Source organism: Elgaria multicarinata, chromosome 6 (genome assembly GCF_023053635.1).
Source record: "Elgaria multicarinata webbii isolate HBS135686 ecotype San Diego chromosome 6, rElgMul1.1.pri, whole genome shotgun sequence".
In the NCBI taxonomy this organism is placed as follows: domain Eukaryota; kingdom Metazoa; phylum Chordata; class Lepidosauria; order Squamata; family Anguidae; genus Elgaria; species Elgaria multicarinata.
Genome location: NC_086176.1, coordinates 55914346 through 55936028, shown reverse-complemented (window position 1 = coordinate 55936028; position 21683 = coordinate 55914346). Strand labels below are relative to the sequence as shown.

Below are 21683 nucleotides of genomic sequence, written 5' to 3'. Positions count from 1 at the left end.
CCCAGTGGTTGAAAGGTTTCCTAGCAACAAGTACTGTGATAAATGGTTGGTGTTTGGATTTGGCTATTCTTTACTTTGCTAGGCTGGGTTGGTGTCTTAAGCCCAGTTGTTCATGTGGGAACTTGACTTGATCACACCAAGAGAAAAGATAAATATTGCCTTTCCATGGATCTGGATAATAAGGCATACCATTTTTGAAAAGTGACATTTTATGTGATTGCCATTGTCCAGCTAATTCCACTAAATGTAGAAACTTAAATAAAAGGAAAAAAATTACGATTTTAATATGCACTCAATGCAGATGTAGTGCTTTTTTATTCTGGAGGCTCATTGCATTAGAGATCTGATACTGGGGGAAATAGTCATCTAAATTGATTTGGAAAATTCATTCTTGGTGGGAAAAGACGCCTTTGAAAGTTGGAAGGCATGGATTTAAAATAATTCGAATTTAATATGGTAGCTTGAAGTTAGTTGCACTATTAATTCCATTACTCACATTCATAAAAACTGTTGAGAACTGCTTTTTCAAAAATGATGCACAGACTGGAATTCATAGAAAGTATTATTATGATACAAAAGTGTGGAAAAAGCCAAAACACAAATCCGTTATTTCCTGACTCTGTAGATATATCTTTATCCTTCCGGAAAAAAACCAGGTATTTCTTTCAGACCTGGGTTTCATGTACTTTGAGCTAAACAACCCATATTTGGCTGACTGTGATCAAGCTCCCACCTGCTTCAACTTTGTTAAACAATCCAGGAATGCCCTAATCCTGAGTTGTTGTCATGACGTGTGGACCTAGGTTCCTGAGTTTGCATGTTACAGCAAAGTGGAAACAAAAGAGCAGGCAGGAGGCAGTGCGACACGCGCTCCCACTCTTTAACAAACAACCCATGCCTTGATGATCATGTAAACCTGGTCACAGTTGTCTTTCCCAAATAGCTGGATTCATAATCCAAGTACTCTATATTCAGGAAGGTGGTGTGGTCATTACCATCTGGAGTGAATAAATGAAGAATCTTTTTTTTTTAATAGTCTATGAACCTAGCCATAAAAACAACAAAATTGAAGTAGTAAGGTTCCTCAAATGTTTTAATCATAAAAGTCATTGTCATCATTATCTCCTTCGAGGACAGATTCAAAGTGGTCTTCGCCATACATGGCATGTTGCCAAGCACGTCAAACCATTCTTTGTACATGTGAGTGATGTACAAGACTGCTTACACTTGGAAAACATAAGAACTTATGGAAGAGCCATGCTGGATCAGACCAAAGGCCTATCTGCTCTATGATTTGGTTCACACAGTGGCCAATCAGATACCTATGGAAAGCTCACAGCAGAACTGCGGGTTTTAGAATTATGAGAGAAGGAGGAAATGTACTTCTCCCTATCTACTTACCATGCATAATTTTATGCACCTCTTCATGTCCCCCTTACTTGCCTTATTTGAAAGCTGTAAAGCCCAAAGGTATCTTTCATCATGCGTGAGTTGATCTAGTCCCTAGCTCACACAGAAGTGTACACAGTATTCCAAGTGTAGTTCTACCATAGCTTTTTGTATGGCATTATTTATTTATTTATTTATTTATTTATTTATTTAAGCATTTTTATGCTGCCATTCAGCCAAAATAGGCTCTCACGGCAGCTTACAAAAGTATTTCTTGACAGTCCTTGCCCACAGGCTTACAATCTAAAAGACATGACACGAAAGGAAAGGGGATTGGGAGGGAGGAGGGGGGGATTACCCTTGGCGCGCACATCGTCTTGTGTTATGTATCGAGGAACTAAAGATTCCAATGTTCCCTTCAGACAAAAGTAATTCTTATCTTTGGAAAACCCACAAACTGTCTCCCTACCCCCACTACTTCCTTGGCTATTGGGCACAAGCAGAGTACCTGGGCTAAATGTTTGCTCTTATTCAAATCTCTGTGAAAAGATAGACATACTGTGTTTTTTTCTTGATTATGATATTGGTAGCTGCATTCTCAATTTCCCCCCTAATGATCCCCAACGGAATTTGCCTTTTTCACAGCAGCTGCACACTGGATCAATATTTTCATCAAGCCCTCCACCAAAACTTCCAAATTAAACCCCATGCCTGGTTTCATTGCATGTTTGGAGAGCTGCCTTCAGCGTGGCGGATCATGAGTTGCACAGGACTGTCTTTGTGGAAACAAAACTAAGTGTTCAACTTGTAATGTAAAATGGAAATCGGGGGGAAAGGAAAGTAGTAGAGCTTTATAAAGTGAATGATACAGGTGAATGAGGAACATTTTGTTCTCAAGCAAAACTGGACAGTACAATAGATTACAACAACTTGAAACCTGAAGCTGTAGTAGCAGAATCTACAGGAACTTTGGCTTTCTGTTTAGAGGGGATGGGGTGGGGAACTGGTATGAGAGACACACAAATGGGCTCAGTATTTGTCCCAGCTGGCAGAACTTTCGTTCCAGGATATCAGTACTCTTCTCCATAAGGTAACTATGAGCAGTTCTTTTTCCTTTTTTTCCGTTGCCACATCATGTTACAAATGAAACCCACTTGGACAGACACAACTCTTTACAGTTATAGTAGAGTATGAGACATGACAATCCTTTTAAACTTTTTTTTTTATATGTGCTTCTTTCACAAACTTACTCATCAGCTTGTAATAATGGCTTTTCTCTCACTGAATTTTATTTAGCATGAGTGGGTGTTGGTGTTGGTAGAGAGCTCATTTTAGGGTGGGCAGGAGTTAAACCTCCTTAATGCCAGTGAGAATGTTCTCCAGGCAGAGCTTATATTAATCTACACACAGGCTTGCTCTCAGAGAATTTGATATGAAATTTGAAGTGCATGTATTGAAAGATCTGCACCTGGGTTTGTGGGCAGCAGAGAGAAGCACGTTGTATAGGACAAAAATGCAGTAGTTTTCTGATACCCAGTTATTAGCATAAAGGTCAAAGTGACCTGCATTTAATACCAGTACAAAGCTGTGTGCGAAGGAACAAATAATTCTTTGTAAAAGTATTGTGATTTACGCTACTGCTTTATTGAATGGATGCAATTAACTCTTGATAGAAAATGTATTTATAACAACTGGTACTTGTTTCAGAATTTGTTCTTTGAAATTCATTTCTGCTCAGTATTTGCTACTAAAAGGTTCTGGTGCTAAATTGAGTAACAAATCCTCCTCTTCCACCTACCCCAAATTGTTATATGAATTATTATTTTCTTTTTCCTAATTAAGTTTGCAGAATCATGGCACGGCAGTCCTATGGTGATTTAGATTGAACATTGCTTGGGGCAGTGACCTGGCTCATATGTTACACTTTAAAACATTGTGTACTACACTGGTACTATATAAATAATGTCCCTCATTTAGTGAAAACTCACAAGAAATGACGTTCACAATGTTTCCTTAGCATGGCATCTCGGGTGTGTTTGCAGTATCATGAATCCTGACTGCTTAGTTGACGCTTCAGTGACCATGGGATTGATCCAAAAAGCAGTTAAAGTCCATTTTGCCTTTCAGAGATGAGAAAGATCAGGGCTGTTTTTCTTTTCTTTTCATTTGGATACAAAATGAAATAAGATGAAGGACACAGAGCTGTGCAATTTCAAAATTACCCCACTCCTGGTTCTGATCTTTCAGAGCATAAGTTGTCCGGTAAAGTCTCAAAAGCAAAGTTTTTGCTCATAAAGGCTGATAGGCTGAGTTCAACCAATGCAGCTCAAATATATTTTTTAAGGGATTTTGCCCCAAGGGAAGAACTTAATTGGCACTGTTACATTTGATTATTATATAATGTGTCTTCATTTTTCACAGTTTTTAAAAAGAAAGGCAGGTTTCTAGCATTTCCAGAAAGTTCTCTTATAGCCTATTGAGTAGTATACTTTTCCTGTTTTTTGTTTGTTTGTATGTTTAAAAGAGAATGAAACATCCTTAGGGTGTTTTTCCTTTTAGTTTTTCTTCTTGTTTACTTTTGCCTTTATTTATTCATAAATAAACAAAACTAAAACAATATATATTTTTGCTATGCCTGGCCACATGCGCTCCATAAATGCAAAACTCTTACTCCTAGAAGGTGCTAGCTTCATTAATGAGCCTAATTACTCAAGAGGAGCCCAGTTGGTGAAGCACAATATATTTCTGGACCTGAGATAACTGTATATAAAACAGTGTGCCCTGAGAATACAAATGTTGGCCTACCTAGACCCAGATTCCATTTCGGAACCATCAGGTTGCTTTTTGGTTTTTCAGAACTTCATTCCCTTGTTAACAAGAAAATTCTTGTGAAGACTTTCAGTGTAAGACTTCAGACACTTGATTTGTGAATGACAATGGGTTGTAGAAGCATTTATACTTATAGATTGTGAGATTCAGATAGTTAAACAATGAATGCAGAGTATATGTTATGTAATTAAGTCTAGACTATAGGTCTGTGTACTCCTGCTTGTTCCATTTTGTAATTTTTGAGCAAATCAGTATGTTTGTTAAAAAAAAGTGGGGGTAGATGAGACTCTGAAAAGAGAAGATTCTACCTGCCCAGCAACTCTGTTTAACTCTGTCCCATTTTTCATCCAACAGCAAATATTACCATCTGTTCTCAGGTCTCGTGCAAGCCTTTTGCTGCACTGGGCTTTCACTTCCCTCAAAGAAGTTGCAGTGTTTGTTAGTATTCTGTTGCTGTGCCTTTCCTGTATAGTTGGACTGTTTAATATTCCATGACAGAATAGCAGTTCAGCCAGTCGCTATGGAAGCCTTTTATGCAGGAGACATAACCAGTTGACAGTCATGCTAGCTCCTCAGGCCCAGTACTTTGCTAACAAATATAGTACTCCTACCACACACTCTCACACACCCTGTGAGTTATTCTCACTATTAAATTTATTTAATAAATAATGCTTAACTGGAAACTCAAGTTTAAGATCGAAAGATTAAGTGCTAAGGAGCATCTTACTCATATCATACCAAGATATAGGTTGTGTGGCTCAGTCTTTAATTTTTAGGCAAGCTGTGGTTTTTACAGAATATTCTTAAAATACTTTCACTGGTTAAGCATAGGTTGCAGAACAGTCATGTGATTACCATTTTGAGAGTGTGCTTCTGCTAGTAGCCATCACCTATTTATAATTGTGGTCTGTAAGGTTGCAGGCCTTACAGTAGCATTTTAAGTTCATGCAGGTTTTATTCTTGCATCCATAAAATGATCCTTAAAATACGTCTGCTCCACTGTGGAGCTTGCTGGTTCCAGTGTCCGTGGGCAGTGAATCCGCTTCGAGTTTGAGCCAGAACAAGTCAGAACTCTAAAGTTCCACACCTTGAATAGCTCCTTTTGAGTTCTGACTGAAAGCTGGAGCAGATTCACCATCCCACTGAAATCAGAGCCACCAGCTTCTGCTGCTGCTTCAACAAAACTTGTTGGCTAAAAGCCATTTGGCACCATAGAGGCTTTGTTGGAAGCATGTGCCTGCTACCTCCCAACTGTTGTAGGTGTTGCAGCAACTTGGATTCCTTTCCCATAGAATGGGATGCTTTACCACTTTGGAATCAAGGTTCTGAGAATGGCAAACTTGGTACTAGGAAAATCTGAATGTGTTGAAGACGTGTGTGTTCCTGAGACACAGCCCCTCAATCCGGAACCACCCCACTGGTCAGGAATTACTGATTTTCTAAGTGATGGTCCAGTAGTAAACCATCTTACATTACGATATTAGAAGAAGTTGTTCTCACCTTTGACATAATAGTGAATTGTGTTCTTGCACTCACTGTCCCTCTGTGAGTTGGCTGCATTTTGTTGAGAATGTTGGGAAGATGATGATGTTAACAGTTGATTGGTTGTGCAATGGATAAGACTTCGGGACAGAACACCATGAAAAGCTTCAAGCTTTCCCCTCCCCCCTTCATTTTCCCTATAGGGCTGATGTTGCATGGAAACAAACAAAACAATTGTAACACAAATAAATTATAAAGTTCATGCAGATTTTAAAATAATGTGTATAACATCTGTTGTTAAACTCTCTTATTTCTTAGGGGCTGCCCTCCCAAATGTCTGTTTTCCCCTGGAGCTTTTATTTTGGTGATGGCTTGAAATTAGCAAGCAGTGGTAGCACTCAGAATTTGGCAGTCGGGTATGCTCCTATGCCTTTCTCAGTAAAAAGGCATAAATGGGAAGCAAAAAACGAGGGAGAAGGAGGTTTAGAAATGCTTTAATTGCCTCTTGGAATTTCATTTACTTGTGTGCATTTGGACTCGCACAGCAAAGGTGTAATGAATCTAGAGTTTTGTTTTAATTCATATCACAGGGCCTCAAGAAAACTAAATTTCCTTTGAAGATCACTATTATGCTATTCTATTTAAGTTGTTCCAGGCTTTCAGTCATTCGTATGCAAATAGCTTTCTCACCCCACCCCCTCTAGAATTCCTGTTGGTGTAATCACAGTTGCCAAAATAATTAGCAGTTTGTTTTTCTTCTTTAATGGTAATACACAGAGCAGCATGCATTTTTGTGTGAGAAAGTAGATCTACTGTACAGTAGAGTAATAACTGTTACAAAGAATTGCTGGATACATAAAAACTGCAGCCTCTGAAAGAGGGAGAAGAAATGTCATCTAGTGAAAAATCTCAAAATGGGGTGTGTGTTCTGTTTTTAAGCAACTCATACTTTTATAGGTTTTGTGAAGTGTTTAGAGTCTGGACATGTGTGAACAAGTTTCCCATAGACGTGGTTTGATTCTACTGTGCAGGACCAATATGCTGATGACACCAAACTCTTTCCTTTCTCTCTAAATTGAAGGAAACTGGTCAGGTTTTGTTTCATTAATGAGAAGAGTGAGGGAAGCAAATTGAAGCTTGATCCAGACAAGATAGAGAATCTCTTTAGTCAGCAGAAAGGCAGATCAAGGAATTGGGGTTCAACTTGTTTTGGGTGAGGTTGTACACCCCTTGAGGACTTTGGTTTGCAGTTTGGGTGTGCTTCTGGATTCAGCTGTGAACCACCTGGGGAATTATGTGCTGTTCCTTCATTTGGACTGCACTGTTGACACTGGTGCTGTAATAAGTCTGTGACTCCTTCAGTGTTATTTGTGGATTACCTGCAGATCAGTGTGTAGTCTGGGCATAGGTGGCTTGTACAGATCAGATTTCATGTACCATTTTTGTATTTCTGTCCCACCATTTGATCTTTCCCAAGGCCTCAAAATGGTTGACACACACACACACACACACCCTCTCTAGGAAGGCTTCCCATTTTAGGCATTTATGAGGAGTTTTATTTGGAATTTATTTGAGATGCGTAGTGTTAATGGCCTGAGATTCAATTCCCAGTGTGCTAATATGTGTAACTGTGTCAGAGTTACTGGCAAGCTGTGAATAGCAATTTATTTCTGCAATTTTGATTTGTAGGCAGGCAGGAAGCCAATGGCTGATATTAAGTGCTGGAAGGCCAACTCTGCATTGAGCAACAGAATAAATCCTCCTCCACTCAGTTGCTCTGAGGGACATGTTCTAAATTTATAGACTTCAGGCTTTGGGGGCACAACTGCTGCCACAAGCACATTATAACTACTGTGCAGCATTCGCACAAACAATTTTTTAGTGACCATCTCAGACATCCTATCCAGACGTGCTGATGTGCAAAGAAGCATCTGTGAGTTCCCTGCAGGAGTTCTTGAGTGCCACAGTATACATCTCTGAAAGAACCAACACAAATAAATACACAAAACGGCATAGGTGTAGGTGGGGCGAAATGGTGGCGTTTGTTGCTGGTTCATTGTGCCTAAAAGTCAAATAGTTCACATAGAAACCTTTCCCCAAGCTGTCACCCATCATCCCCAGCCAGCATGGGCAATGACCATGCTGACTGGAGGTGTTGGGGAAGGCTGATGTAGACTTTTTAGCACATGAGAAATAGCTGTAGTAACCCTGGAGAAGAGGCTGATGCTAGGGAAAGTGGAAGGCAAAAGGAAGAGGGGCCGACCAAGGGCAAGATGGATGGATGATATTCTGGAGGTGACAGACTTGACCTTGGGGAAGCTGGGGGTGGGGACAGCCGACAGAAAGCTCTGGCGTGGGCTGGTCCATGAAGTCACGAAGAGTCGGAAACGACTGAACGAATAAACAACAAACAAAGTATGTGCTACTGCAGCAGGTGGGGAGGACTTCAGATGAAAATCCAAAGCCCATCCAGGCCTGTGGGAGTCTCTTCATTGACTCCTCTGCAAATGCTGTTTTTAATTAGATGTAGAATGCTTAAAGCATGGAATTTGAGACTAGTACACTCTCTAAAGTTTCCCAACTTTCTGATTATTTATGCAAGTCAGCACAGCTGCTGGTCAGGCACATCTTGATACAAGACCATATCTGTTGCAGTGGGGAAGCACTGTAGGCCTGGGGGTGGAGGGCAGGTGGCGGTTACAAAAGCACCTTGGTTGTTTACAGCAGTTAAACACATAGCATTTTGCCAAGAGTCAGTTTCTTTGCCTGTCCTGGCTGTTTCTCTTTTGGAAATCACACACGCCCTGCCAATGACTTTGTGTTCTGCGTTGTGTTGTGTAGGATGATTTTCACATGCTAGCAAATAAAGTCTCATAAAATGTGATAATGGGCAACAGTAAGAATGGTTATTCCTCCACCAGGTCTGCTGCATTGAAACTTTGACCAGGTTCAAGACTCTGAATGTAGTGAGTCATAATGTCAGCATAAACATAGGATTGAACAGAAAATGTATTGCAGTGTGCACAGGGTCTTTGGAAAATGCGCTGTAGTTTAATCAGTTGGCTTTCTTCAGTTATCATTGATCCAGAAACGAATATATAAAGTTATGTACATAAGATACAACTTTTCAGTGGACTGGTGAGCAAGAGTATCAGTTGAAATGAGGGAGGCAATCACTGAATTTATGGTTTCCATACAATTTTGAACTGGGAATTTTCCATTAAAATGTTCAATGTAAATCACTGTAATTTTGCATTGGAAACAGTTCAGTTTGCATTAGAAAATGTTTTGATGCCCTAGAGCAGGGGTGGGCTATGCTGGCTAGGGCTGATGGGAATTGTAGGCCAAAGCATCATAGTTTAGCCATCGCTGCCCTAGAGAGATCTTATTTAGTAAAGCTTTAAAAAGGTACCCCAAGTTAATTTCTTGTACCAATACACCACAAGTACCTGAAAAGGTACTTGTGGTGTATTGGTACAAGTATTCAATACTTTTACAAGTATTCAATTTTTTCAATCTACATAGAATGTAGATTGAATCTACATTCAATCTACATAAAACAACACTTAAATCATGTTAAGTGACCTTTAATTTCCCTCTTCAGATATTTGAATTCTTATAAAATGTTAAGACCTTGACCCATCGCAGCAACATATACCCTTTTGGCATTTGTGCTAGTGGTCACTTACATTAGTGCTATGTCAGTGGCATAAGCGGAGTGGCAGCCTTGGATACTGCCCAATGGCATGTACTTTCCTTACATTGCTTAAATTGAAGAGGGGAAAAAGGTACTGAAAACTGTTGACACACTAACAGATTTTAGCAACCCACAGAACTGTGCATGATATACTGATAACCATTCATCTGTTTCAACAGAGCTCAACTTCCTTCCACTAAGCTTGCTGGGGCAGCTTCAGTTTCACTGTCCCTATTTATTGGTTCCATTTCACGTATATGTTTTTATACATGCTAGGGATAATCAGCTGAAAAACATTAATTACAACTTTGAAACTGCCAGGCTTTCCTAATATTGTGTTTGCAATTGGCATACATTCATTTTTACTAATGAACTTATGAAACAGAAAAATTTCCACTGAAAAGTAAAGCATAGAAAAATGTGTTTTGGAGAAGACGAAAATCTGCCCCACATTACTGGAGGCAATATAGGTTTGTAATAATGTACAGAATTTAAATGTTCATTTTAAGCAAAGCTTTGTATCGCAAGGCAGAGATTAGGGATATAACTGTTGATTACAATTGTCAAACAGCAACAAAAGCATTGTAAGGGCCATTTTACCCATGACCACTTTCGAATAAAAATGTAGCATATAGATACAACAAAAGAGAGGGAAGGAGCCAGGATTAGCTGTGGTTGACCACTGCACGATACATGCAGTGGAAAATATTTGTTTGTCATTGTGTTAATTTTGAAGTGGACATGGGAGGTAATACACTTGCATTGGCTATAGGGAAAAGCAAGCGTAGGTTTTTCTGCCTTTTAATGCAGCCATTGAGTGTTTGAAATCTGCAGGAGTCATCATGAGTATGGAACTAGTGGCTGGTAGTTATTCTGCACTAATTATTATGGAGTTTACGGTTGTGATCTTGTGAAAGTGGAGCAAGATGACTGTTAATTTCACAACCCTTTGAAACAATTACAGAAGTCAAGTCATTTTAGCGCTTACTTTAGTTCTTCCATTTTTATATTTCATTAATTGACCAGCTTGGACAGTGATAGGAAGAAGTACCCATAAACAGGAATGGTGGAGAGAGGCAATTTTTGTTCACCATTTAAAGAGGAAGCACCTTCTTTCACTTCCTAACTTACTGATTGCACCCAAAACCGGAGGAGATTCGTAAACTTAACTCTCTCTGAGAATTTAAGCCAGCTTTAAAGACTAGCCTTTTCTGGCAGGCCTACCCAGATGAATGTTAAACCAAGAATTTTTAAGATGTGTTGATTGTTATTTTGATCTTGTATTAGTTTAATATGCTCTTTTAATTAATTTTATGTATCTGATTTATACTGTATTGTACTAATGCTGTTCCCTGCCTCAATCCAAAGGGAGAGGTGGGTAAGAAATAAAAACTAAATATATTATTATTATTATCTCTTAGCAAGTATATTTTCCCTCTGATAAGCTTTGGTTTGGTTTGATTCAGTAATTTGCTGTGCTTTTCTTTTCTTTTGCTTTTTGTCCTTGCCCTGAGTTTGTATAGCACTAGAGTTTAGTCCTCTGGGCAACAGCTGTTTCATACCATTTACAATCAATCTTGTCATGAATTAATGCAACCTGATATGGTTGTAGACTATCCAGAAAGCCTTAAAACACTTAATAGTGCCATTATTTAAAAAGCTGTGTTAACCTGTGTAATAGCTGCAAAAGTACTTTGAATTATTTTAAAATACAAATAATCTAGTTTAAAAGCCACCTTAGCTGGAGAACGCTAACTGTAGATGGAATTGTGAATTAAACTGTTGTTGCAACAAAAAGTAGCTGGCACCGAAATGCTTTTGCTGTGTTAGGTCATCACAGTGACAGCCTGATGTTTCAGCATTGCTTAACTGATTGCTTGGGTGGACGGAGAAGGGGCACAATCAACTGTAGACTTCTCTGACTGAAAGGGAGTTCTCACTGAAATTAATCTGAATAGAGAGAGGCATTGCCGTTGGCTTTATTGGGTGCAGGTTTTCTAATGGTGTGTTTACGATTTTGCTGTCCTGTTCATCACCTGTTTCATAACCATTTGCTGATGGTTTGCATGACTCAAGAGCCTATGGGTTAAACAACCAATGGGGCTGTCATGCCTGAGCAGGCAGTGCACCTGCCACTTCCGCTTTTTCTCAGCAATCCACGATTGGCTCCTTCATAGGTTGCTTACCTATGAACCTAGAGCACTGGGTTGTATAGGGGCTAAATAATCTAGAGGCTAACCCAACAAACCATGGTAAACTTCTGGGTTTTTTAGCCCCTAAACAATTCAGAACTCCAGGTTCAGACAACACATTAAGCAACGTATGACGATGAAGATTGTGGGTCACTGAGAAAAAGTGTTAGCGGCAGGCATGCTGCAGGCAGCATTTCCGCTCTTTCCTTCTTGTGTTCCGCAGCCCATGGGTTGGTTAATCCATGCAAACAAGGTCTTTATTTTGTATTTGTTGCAGACTGGCAACAGATGCTGTTGCCTGTTCCTTGGTTGTATGGTGCTTCTGCATTATATTGTAGTAAACCTGTGTTTGGTGCCAAGCAAAAAGGATCGCAGTTCCTGGCTAGTTACATAAATGTGTATAATAACTATATGTACTTAGTTTGAATGAATCTTGCCATTCAAGATTCAGTGGGGGTCTCTCAATCTGTTTCAAAAGACATTTCTTGTCTCATATCCGGAATATCATAAATCCTCCATTAATAATAATATTGACTGGGATGGGGCTTCATTGGGGGGTGGGATGGAGGATTGCACATGCAGAATGAGCCCTGCATATGGTGAATTGTGAACCCATTCAGCCTCCCATCTGCTTGCATGACAGGAAAGCCTTGTAGAGCCAATACAAGTATTCCTCCCACCCACCCGCTCCCTGTACTACTCCAGATTCACTTTTTGTAGGGTTCTCATATCTCTGGGCAGCTACTTTTTGTGGCATCTTCTCCCAAGCTTCCAAGTTGCCTAATGTGAAGCAGGAAAATAATCCCTTGCCTATGTTCCCTTATTCTTACCAAGCATCCTTTCTATCTCTGACCTATCGGAGCCAGGTATTTGGAACTTGAGAGTAGGGCTTCTGTGGCTGGAGTTTGTAGTTGCCAGGCTTGCTTGAATTCTGGTATTGGTTGCTTTAACACTAAACACTGAATTCAGATACTAACATATACTGAGGATATTCTGTTAAACCTCCCCAGTACTTTATGAGTAAAACAGTCTTCATTTACATTTAGAAAACTCTTTGGAGGTTTGTCAATGTTTTGAAATGAAATAACACCTTAATTTCTTTATCTTACACACTAACCAAGCATTGGACCAAAAAGCAATCTTCACCTTATTCTAGAATAACAAAGACCAACATTTTAATGATATTATATTTGTTTAATAACAGCACTGAAGATTTCTGGGCTACATTGTTGTGCTTCATTTGCTGCGCCATAGAGAAAACGCGTAGTTGATTCCTGAGGAGGAAACCGAACGTTCCAAATGGTGACAGGTACTATATTATATTGTCCTTTAAAACTGCATTTTCTTTCTCTCTGTGTGTATTTATATTATACAAGATTTATCAAGGAAGTCAATTAATGTATAGTTAGGAAAATAGAGTGGGATTTCTTTTTTGAAATGACATGCCCCTGTTTCTGATGGGTCTCCACTATCACATAAAGTATATACCCTAATAAGTTTTGGGTCTGATTTTAATTTTGCATGAATCCTCATGCGATCCTGTTAGGGTGACACCCAGGAAGAGGGTGTTACCCTAACAGGATGAACACCCGGATATATTTTATTGTGCTAGTATGGGCATTGTATGATGGCAGCTGAAGCTAAGTAGGTCTTATGTCTGGTTAGTGCCTGGGAACCCTTTGTATGCATGCTGAGTTCAATAATCTCTCTCTCTCTCTCTCTCTCTCTCACACACACACACACACACACACACACCTCTTTCTTTTAATTCAATATCTATATGCACACACAATTTGTCTGGCTTATTTTGACCTTATTTACCCCCAGATACTTCAGAAATTTGGTTACTCTAGCTCAGTATTTGAGATTTTGGCATTTAGACAGCATGTTTTTGTGTTCTTCTAACATGTGCAGCAATCATTGTCCAGTATAAAGAACGCTAGATACAAATTCTTTTGGCAACTTGACCCTTAGCACTGAAGAACCTGAGGTTTAATCTACTGGTAGTTTACTGATTTACAGAACAGATTTTAGCCATTTTTTTTTTTTGATGACTTTACTACTGTACATTTCTCCTTCCCGTCTTCTGTGTGTATGTGTGTGTACGATCTCTCTCTCTCTCTCTCTCTCTCTCACACACACACACACACACACACACACTATTCAGACAAAATTTTGTACATGTATAGTGCCCTATTGATATATTTCTTATGGCACTCCAATGATGATAGTGGCAGTCGTTCAATCCCCTACAATCTAGGCATGACCGACTTGTGAGTCCCACCACAGCAGTTGACAATCAGTATTAGTAGACATTCCCCTCCACGTATTTGTATATATGTACATACACATTCAACACATTTTGTTTATTTGTTTGGGCCAAGCCGTCAGTGTCTAAAATGTCCCATTCACACAAACCAATTAGTGCACTGTGAATGTCTAGAATAAAACAGATAAGGGAGGGATGGTGGGGAATGTTTCCCAACATATTTAACAGTAATTTCATGTGACAGATGAAAAATGCTACTTCTCTTTCTGCCAATGGAAGTCGTTCAGCTAAAAACGAAAACTTTTCTGTCTGTGTGTATTGAACTTTGTACTCCTCGGAGAAGCTGTTTGTGGCTTGGACAACCATATAATTAAACAATTACAGTGCCGGAGGTTTTTTTATTTTGTAAAATAGCCTGCTGTAGTCACTTGTCTGAAAAGGCTATAGTACTTGCACAGTGATGAATGTCTTAAAGAATATTTCTTGGCAACTAGTGTCTGTCAGGATGAGATGCTTAACTTTAAGCCCCATAACCCATCTTGACAGACATTTCCTAAGAATGCTTGTTGCAGGACCTTCAACAGTGTAAATAATTATGAGTACATTTTGTTTTCTCTGGGCTATTATCAGGCTTCTTCTACTGCCCCAATGGCATGTAGGAATCCTGCTGCTTAAGGAATTATTGTTGAAACACTTAGTTAACTCTTAGGAAGGCAAAGAAGTGAAGGCTTTGTTTTTTTGTGAATGGCTAGTTTTGTTTAGCAAATACTAAATTCACACTGGCAGCTCCCCACCCCCTGTCTACTGCTGGCTCTAAATTACTACTGAATAACCCCACAATAGTTTACTGCTGTTTCCCTTGGAGTGAGAGAAAAATATAGTGTGGGTGGTTTTGGAGTAGTGTGTAGAGTACCATTTTCAGAGTCCACACCCCTGCATACTTCCTTGCAGTGAAGTACTTCATTTTTGTATTGTTCACATTGTCTAGGGCACTGGTCTCCAACTGGTGGGTCGTGACCCAAAAGTGGGCCATGAGATCAGCCCAGATGGGTTGCGGCAAAGCTGTTACTGCCATGTTGGGCAATTGTGAAAGCGGGACCCATGTTGCAGGTTGGGAGTCTGAGGTGGGTCTTTTGTGGGCAACCTTCCCATGCATATATACATATTCTCTTACTGCTGGGCTTCCTGCAGCTCCTGTTCCTTCTCCTCTCTGCCACACCCTGTCAGCCCTCATATAGCCCTGATTCATGATAGTGGATGATAGTCTATGATAGTATCTGCCCTTGCCAGCTGTTGAACATTGCCACCTGCTAGCAGCGCCTAAAATGGCCATTGTGTGTGCTAAACCTGATAGATGCACAAAGTCAAGTTTGTTTGTTTGGGGAATTGAAGTTGTTGATGGGCCCTCTGCCAGTGCTGGCTGTTGAAGGAGAACCCTGACTGAGCCTGAGTCTGTCGCTTGCATAAGGACTACGAGGTCAAATAATACAGTACTGAAGTGCTTTACTGATGGAATAAACTACTGTATTATTATTATTATTATTATTATTATTATTATTATTATTATTATTTATATAGCACCATCAGTGTACATGGTGCTGTACAGAGTAAAACAGTAAATAGCAAGACTCTGCCGCATAGGCTTACAATCTAATAAAATCATAGTAAAACAATAAGGAGGGGAAGAGAATGCAAACAGGCACAGGGTAGGGTAAGCAGGCACAGGGTAGGGTAAATATAGGTTCTGTATTGTTCTTGGAGAGAGAAGAGTAAGGGATATTACATTGTCTGATTTTCACTAAGGTGATAAATCAGTGTCTGTCTGGTCTGTCTCAGTTAAGACTGCAGACAGGGATTCATATGACTGAATGTTCCTCCATACGTACACACAAAATCCCTGCAATTAGAGAGGAACCAGCTACCTAATACGGTAGAGCCCTGAAAATGGTTTTTCACCCCAATTAGAACTAGAACATATATGTATGTCAATTCTTAGAGAAGATTAATCTTGCTCCTGAAACACTACACCTACTGAGGAATTTCATTCAGATCATCTTTATATGAATGTGACCTTACTCAGTTGTGGAAAGAGGATGTCTGTGTGATATTAGTGACGGGCAGGATAGGGCCTTGGCAACCTACAATGCAGTACTTGTCAGCTATTGGAACTGGTTAAGTACTATCTGTTTGCTTCTGGGTACAATTAAAGACCGTGTCTCCGTTTGGACAACACATTAGTTAACGGTGAACTATTTAAGCAGCCTTTGCTGAAATAGTCCCCCATTGACTAACGTGTCGTCTGTCAGGCAAAAAACACGCCACAGCTAGTTATTTCCCAGAAATAAACAATGGAGATAACCCACGGCATGCAGAGTTGTTTTTCTGCACAACAGTTGATTGTTGTGTCATTCCTTCCCCATGGAATGGCGGTGCCCTGATAAGGTAAGCAGGAACCAGCGCTGCCATTCGGGGGGTGGGGGTGGGGGTGGAGAGACGACTACTCCACGGACTGTGCATACTCTACTCCACAGAGCACTAGTTCTGTGTCACCCAGTGCTGCATGCAAATAGTCATGTATAGAGTGGACTATTCACACTCCATGGACTAAAGTATCGTCCGAACACACCCACTGTTTTTGACCTATAAATCCCTAAATCAGGAGTGGGCAACTTGTGGTTCTTCAGATATTTTTTTTACCTACAATTCCTATCAGACTTGTGATTTTTTTTTACCTGCAATTCCTATCAGACCTAGCCAGCATAGCCAATGATGAGGGATCATGGGAGTTGTAGGCCAACACATCTGGAGGGCCACAAGTTGCCAACTCCTGCCTTAAATGGCCTCGTGAATCAGGCTACTGGAAGGATCACCTACTCCCATATGAACCTGCTTGGCTGTTAAGAACATGGAGGCATTCAGAAGTAAGATGGGTGGCTACCAGGGACAAAGCCTTCTCTGTGGTGGCACCTTGTTTATGGAAGTCCCTCACCATATCCTAGGGTGACCAACTGTCAGGATTTCCCCGGATTTGTCCTGGTTTTTGTTCTTTCCATGGTGTCAGGGGGGATTTTCTATAATTTTCAATAATGTCCTGGAATGACACACCTTCCTCTTTAAGGCTGCCATTAGTATGGCAGGAGGGAATGACATGCTTTCTTGAGGCACATCATTCCCCCACCCTGAGCTCCAATTGAGGTCTTAAAGGGGAAAGTGGGTCATTCGTGGACATTATAGAAAAGGCCCCAATTGGAGTGGATGGTGGTGGTGCAGAATGAAATCCTTTCCCTTCCTCCACTCCAATCGGGTTCTTTAAGGTGGTGGGGAAATAATGTACTTTCTGCAGGACTCAGAAAGCTGCTTCCCCACACACACACTAGGTGTCCTCTTTTTTGGTTTCCCAAATATGGTCACCCTACCATATCCCTATAATTGGCACCTAGTCTAGTGGCTTTTAGGTGCCAGGTTAAAGTGGTGTTTATCCAGGCTTTTGATGATACCTATGTGGCTGGAAAAAAATCCATTAATGTTCTGACTGTTTGTAGTATGTTCTATTATGCTCCATTATGGATTGGTTTGTCTTTAACTGAAGTCTTTAACAAGCTATATTATCAGGCCACTGAAGAAGATCGCAAGTCGAAACGCGTTTGGCCTTCACTTACAGATATTGTGGAGAAGATTTATTATTGTATTATCGTCATCTGTATATTTATTTTTGGTGTATGCGTATAAAAAGTGTTCCACATTTTATTCCTTTTTTTGTTTTTTTACATAAAAGATTGCTTTTGTTATAAGTTTATTGTTTCATTATTTCCTTAACTTTGTAGCCGCTCATTGTTTGTTTTTAAATCAGTGATAGTTCTTTATGTATATGTTGTAAGCTGCCTTGGGAACTGGAATTCAAAGATGGGATATAAATATTTTACGTATTATTTATATTTAATTATTACATTTATATCCCACCTTTTTTCCTCTTGCAAGAAAGCTGAGGCAGCTTACATGTTCCTTTTCCTCTCTATATTACCCTCACAACAACCCTGTGAGGTAGGTTTATAGAGTGCTTGCACATACTCTGTTTAGCACATTCTAAACAGCAGCTTTAAATGGTGTGCTGCGTTCATATGCAGCTTTAATCTTCATTTACATTTTCCCCATACAAATCAAATTAAGCATGCTTTTGTTTGTTGTTGAATATAAATAATTTGAAATGCTGTGACTTAATTAGAAAGTACTAGAATTGGGATACATATTAAGATGCACCTATTTTCACAAAAGATCTTTTCATCAAGTTATTACCATGTGTTTGAGGTGTGATGAAAGCATTCCAGATTTCTCTTATTATCTGTATTAGCATAACTGTAGCAAGCAAAAGCTTTTTTCCTTAATGGCCAAGTGGAACTGGATGTGAAGTGCATGCCGTTGGCATTCTGCCCTAGATCACATCAGCTGCGCTTGGTGTGCATACCTGAGAAAAGGTACTGTATATCCCCAAGGGGCACATTAAATGAGCTCTTGGCAGAGAAAAGGTTTGTCAGACGGATTTTATTAAGCAGCAGCAGCAGCCAACAGCCAGATTGAATCCTTGTTCGTAACTAATATTGTTTGCTTATACTGTAGATATGCAAGTGTGCTTTACAGGCAAAGATAGATCTGTTGGAATAGTGTTCTGCTTATTGATTGGCTGGCAACAAATCCTGAATAAAATGTTTCTTGGAGCCAGACCACATCTTCACAGCAAGTATATGGGCCATGGCATTTCAGACTACAGGTTGGAGAAGGGCATTGAATTTTTAAATGATCTCCCATATCAGCAACTCCTTGCACATAAAAAACAACAACTAGCATGTGGGGGAGAAGGCAAGGGCCGCTTTCCTTGACAGTCAGGAGAGTGCTCCTTGTGAATTCTGAAGTGACATTAATCTCTGGATGGCTGCAGAATCTCAGTGCCAAAAGCTTACTTGCTATTTCCATCAAGGGCATGCTTTGTCCTGTTTTCTCCACTTGGGGTTCATTGTTGGTGATTTTTTGTACCTGCTTTGGTACACCTAAGGGCAAAGAAAGTCTTCAAGATCAATACTACACTTCAAACACACCCACCCAATCAGTATACAGTTGGGATAAATTCAGAGGCACCAGTTCAGTGGCTGGGGTGGGGGTGGGCAGACAGCAGGGGAGCCCTACCTCCTCGTGAACTTCCTGGAGGTGTGTGTTTGAAAGCATGCTTGACTAGATAGTCTTTTTTGTCTAATCCAGCAGGGCTTTCCTTACATTTTTATGACTAGGCTCTTGGTCTATGCCATCATGAAACAGATGCATATTTTCTCTGTCTTACAGTTACTTTGGTGGCCATTGCACATTAGACATCTATAATATTTAGAATTACCTAAAGAGTGGTATATTTAATAACTGTAGCAAGTGCCTTTTGAAAATAACAGCAGTCTGTTTTATGTTGTAGTCTTCTGCAGGCCTTGGAAGCTGGTAGATCATTTTGCAGTGCATTGCACTTCAAGCTGTACCAGCTGTATGTTCTGGTGACACATACTAATTTCTCTCGACACAAAGATTATTAGGGCTGCCATTAAACCACTGCACAATAATAAAGATAAACATATTTTTGAGCAAGAACCACACATTCCACATCTAGCTGTCTGATTTCCAATTATGTGTAGCAGGAGATTATGTAGTAACACAGAACTCCTGTCATAAAATTGGGACTCTTGGATTTCTTTCTAAGTGATCATCTGGTGTTTTAATGTCTCTGCTTGTTGTATGTGGAATTTTGGATAACACTTATTAGCTTGCCCTCCCTTATTTCTTTTCTCTTTTCACTGCTTGCTTTTTATAATCTCAACCCCAATGTGCACATGCCATATTTGTGTATGGTTTTGTTTATTTGTATAATTCCATAGGTTTCCATAAGTATTCATTGATATTAAATCAAGGTGAATTTTTTATTATTATTTAAACTGTTTTATCACAAAACCATAAACGTTTAAAATACACAACAAAATTATAAGACATATAATAATTATTATTGTAATTAATAATTACAATAATGTCTGTCTTGGCTCTTAGAAAGCCTTCCAGTCAGAGGTGATTTATATCTGAAGGAAGGAAAAGGCAAGAGTTAAAGAAAAGACAGTGAAGTTAATGGTATTAGTTTGGCTTCACGAGGAAAGAAGATGTAGTGCAAGTGTTCTAAGTACTGGATTTAAGTAACAGCTAGGGATATGGCACAAATTGAGAAACGAGAATGGATATGTTGTACCTACTTTGTGAGAGCTGGAAGGCAGACTCAACCAAAGTACTATCCAGATGCAATAAAGAAACTTGAATACAATGGTGAAGAGACAAAAGAGAAGAAATAGATCTTTTTTAAAAAAAGATGAACTTGCATTATGGTACCCATTCATTAAAAGTCATTAATTGCATCTGGTGATTTATTTTAATGGTAGCTAAACTTTGTTACATCATAAACTTTGAATATTTCATATATATATATATATATATATATATATATCTGACTTCCCCTCTCCTTTCCCTGGCTGAGGGGGGGAAATTGAAAAGAGGTGGTACAGGTGCTGGACTGGACTGTCCCTCCAGAGAGAAAAGAAAGAGTCTCCAGAGTGGAACTGTTAATATCCTTTAGATCAGTGTTTCTCAACCTTTTTCCAACCGTGGCCCCCTTCCGACCTTGTTTCCTTCCTGCGGCCCTCCTGTCCTACCGGTAGAAAGGTAGCTATTTAAATGTTTTGTTTGTAAATAGAAGATGTTTTATTTATAATTTTTATAATTTATACAAAATACAATTACATAAAAAATTATACTTTAAGTGTTTCTCTATCAATGTGACCCCTTGATGACCAGAAACAAGCTTTTTTATATCCGATTCTATTGCTGTGAGGGATAACTGAAGATCACCTCTGTCCATTATGTTAAGGCGATTCCGCGTTAGGCTGAGTAAATAATTCACATGACTGAAACCTGATTCTACCAAATACGAAGTAGGAAATGCCATGAAAAACAATTCTGCTTTATCCCAAAGCTGTGGAAACTTTTTAGATATTGTACTCTTTATCCAAAAATGGTGTTTTTCTTGACTGAAAGTTACTTTGGCTGCTATGTCGCTCTGTATTTTTTTATTTTATTTATTGCATTTATATACCGCCTCATAGCCGAAGCTCTCTGGGCAATTTACAAAAGTTAAAAACAGTAAACATTAAAAACAAATACACAAAGTTGAAAAACATAAAAAGAATAAAAACCACAGTATTAAAATTCATTGCTGTGGTGTCTGCCTTCTGTGAATACATTTATGTTAATAAAGGTTAGGCTTTTGGCAGAAGCTTTCTCCACACTCCGTACACAGAAATGGTTTTTCACCTCTGTGAATTCTTTGATTCAAAGTAAGGGTGAACGTAGGACTGAAGCTTTTCCCACACTCCACGCATTTGTATGGTTTCTCCCCTGTGTGGGTTCTTTGATGTCTACTCAAGGTCCTGCAGCTGTATGAGTGCTTCTTGCAAAGAAACATCAACATCAGCAGCATTCACAGCAAATGGATCAACTACCCAGGCCGGAATATCCATCTCCAGCAGATCACGGATCACGGAAACGAACTTCCATATCATTATTAAGCTGCTTCAAATGATCCACATACACAATTATTTCATCATCTTTCAATTCATCACTAACTGCTGCCAAAGAGGAAAACTGGGCGAATTCTCGACGTCCAATATTGGTGGCATACAGCTTGACTTTTCCAAGAAACCCTGTAATAATCTCCTTGCTTGGAAAAAAGTCACAATTCCTGCCCTGTAGTTGTTTG

The 21683-nt window shown here is 39.5% G+C and overlaps 1 protein-coding gene across 3 annotated transcripts in view; it reads left to right on the top strand.

Moving 5' to 3' along the window:
• SEMA4D (semaphorin 4D) overlaps positions 1-21683 on the top strand; it is a 125175-nt gene that overhangs the window by 52166 nt on the left and 51326 nt on the right. For 2 of the 3 annotated variants that reach the window (XM_063129446.1, XM_063129444.1), the window contains exon 3: positions 12794-12898. The exons of the other annotated variant lie outside the window; for it this stretch is intronic. The gene's annotated coding sequence lies outside the window, so the exon portion shown is untranslated. The remainder of the gene's footprint in view (positions 1-12793; positions 12899-21683) is intronic. 3 annotated transcript variants of the gene reach the window in all.